At 47.9% G+C, this 2241-nt stretch overlaps 1 pseudogene; it reads right to left on the bottom strand.

Moving 5' to 3' along the window:
• Nucleotides 1-949: 949 nt before the first annotated feature.
• On the bottom strand, nt 950-1066 carry LOC124617364 (annotated as a pseudogene).
• Between the last annotated feature and the right edge of the window lie 1175 nt (nt 1067-2241).

Raw genomic sequence — 2241 nt, 5'->3', positions numbered from 1 at the left:
TGGTACAGCACTCAACCCAGCTGCAGGTAGCAGCTGTCATTTAGCAAGAGCCTGCTTACGTGGAGCGAGCGGTTGCCCACTTCCCGGAAAGGCGTGTATTTGAGGAGCTGGCGCCCAGCCGTTTGCGCGTGTTGCAACGCTGCCTGCCTCTAAAATAAAGATTCACTGCACGCCGGCTAGAGGGCACAGGCTGCAGAGGACAGACGGTTCCCATAAGCCTCTGGAGTCCACCTGGTACGCAGCCTCGAAATATATTTGATCGCCCTCTGCAATAATATAAGGCAACAATATGCTAAAAATCTGTTATACGTTCCTTCAACAATAATAATAACTGTAACAATAAAATATCACACAAAAGAAAATTACAAGCAGAGGTACAGGGCTTGGAGAAAATTGAACTTTGAAACTTACACATAGGTGACAAAAATCATGGGATACCTCCTAATATCGTTCTGCCCGGCGTAGTGTAAAAACTAGATGTGGCATGGACCCAACAAGTTGTTGAAAGTCTCCTGCAGAAATATTATGCAACGTTGTCTCTACAGTCGTCCATAAATGCGAAAGCGTTGCCGGAACAGGATTTTGTACACAAACTGACCGCTCGATTATGTTCCACAAATGTGCGAGGGATTCATGTCGGGCCATCTGGGTGGCCAAATCATTCGCTCGATTTGCCCAGAATGTTCTTCAAACAAGTCGTGAACATTTGTGCCCCGGTGACATGGCACATAAAAAAACTTAACTCTGTCCGAACAGGTCATGAAGACCCAACGGTACCGTTTGGCCGCCGTGTATCCTCAGTCCACAGGCGTCAGTGGATGCGGGTATGCAGCGGCATGTGGTCAGCACACCGCTGTGCCGGCCGTATGTCAGTTTACGAGACCGGAGCCGCTAGTTCTCAAACAAGTAGCTCCTCGGTTTGCTTCACAAGGGCCGAGTGTACCCAGCTTGCCAACAGCGCTCGGCAGACGGATGGTCACCCATCCAAGTGCTAGCCCAGCCCGACAGCGCTTAACTTCGGTGATCCGACAGGAACCGATGTTACCACTGTGGCAAGGCCGTTGGCAATATGTCGCATTACCATGCATAAAAATTCTTTTTTGGGAACATCAAGTCTATGAATGGCTGCAAATGGTCTACAGGTACCCAAATGTAACCGTTCCTAGTCAATAATTGGCTCAGTTGGACCAGAGGACACAGTCCATTCCATGTAAACACAGTCCACACCACTGTGGAGCCATCACCAGCTGGCACAGTGCCTTGTTGACAACTTGGGTTCACAGCTTCGTGGGGTCTGCGCCACACTCAAACCCTACCATCAGCTCGTGCCAGCTAAAATTGAGACTCATCTGACCATGCCACGCTTTTCCAGTCGTCTAGGATGCTACCGATATTGTCACGAACTCAGGAGATGCGATGCAGGCGTTGTCGTGGTGTTAGCAAAGGCACTTGCGTCTGTCGTCTGCTGCTATAATTAATGCCACATTTCGCCCCAATGTCCTAACGGACGCGTAAGTCTCACATTGATTTCTGTAGTTATTTCACGCAGTGCTCCTTGCCTGTTAGCTCTGGCAACTCTACGAAAACACCGCTGCTTTTGTCGTTAAGTGAAGGCCGCCGGCCACTGCTTTGTCCGTGATGAGAGGTAAAGAGGTAACGCCTGAAATCTGGTATTCTTGGCACACTATTGACACTATGGATCTCGGAATACTGAAATCACTAATGATTTCCGAAATGGAATGTCCAATGCGTCTAGCTCCAATCACTATTCCCCGTTCAGTCAACTGAGTACAAATGACAGTTACGCCAATGCTCTGTCCTTTTATATCATGATGCCACCGCCATCTGTACGTGTGCATATCGCTATCCCCTGGCTTCTGTCGCCTGAATGTACGGCAGAAACATCATCTGACAGTGGCATGGTACCGGTGGGATCATAAGGTAGAAAAAATACAATAAAATACTATCTCTCTTGAAGAAATACAGCAACCTGCCACTTTTTGTTCAACTTCGTCTATCGTTTGGGGCTTTCATCTATCCTCATTATAACTTACCCAAGGTAACATTTTTATCGCCTTAACTTAAAACGCTGCATCGGCGCTGTGTGAGGAAACAACTCGTTCCGTATCACGCTGCCCGAGTTGCAGATTTTCGCTTAATTAATAGTTAAGTGCACTTCTCTCATTTGTAGCTCCTTTTTCCGCCTTTATGTTCATCGTCTCGGCTTTGTTGCCGCGCCAA

The sequence above is a fragment of the Schistocerca americana genome, chromosome 5, assembly GCF_021461395.2.
Source record: "Schistocerca americana isolate TAMUIC-IGC-003095 chromosome 5, iqSchAmer2.1, whole genome shotgun sequence".
Classification (NCBI taxonomy): domain Eukaryota; kingdom Metazoa; phylum Arthropoda; class Insecta; order Orthoptera; family Acrididae; genus Schistocerca; species Schistocerca americana.
Note: the sequence above shows the minus strand (reverse complement) of the source record. Positions and strands in the feature narration are given on the sequence as shown.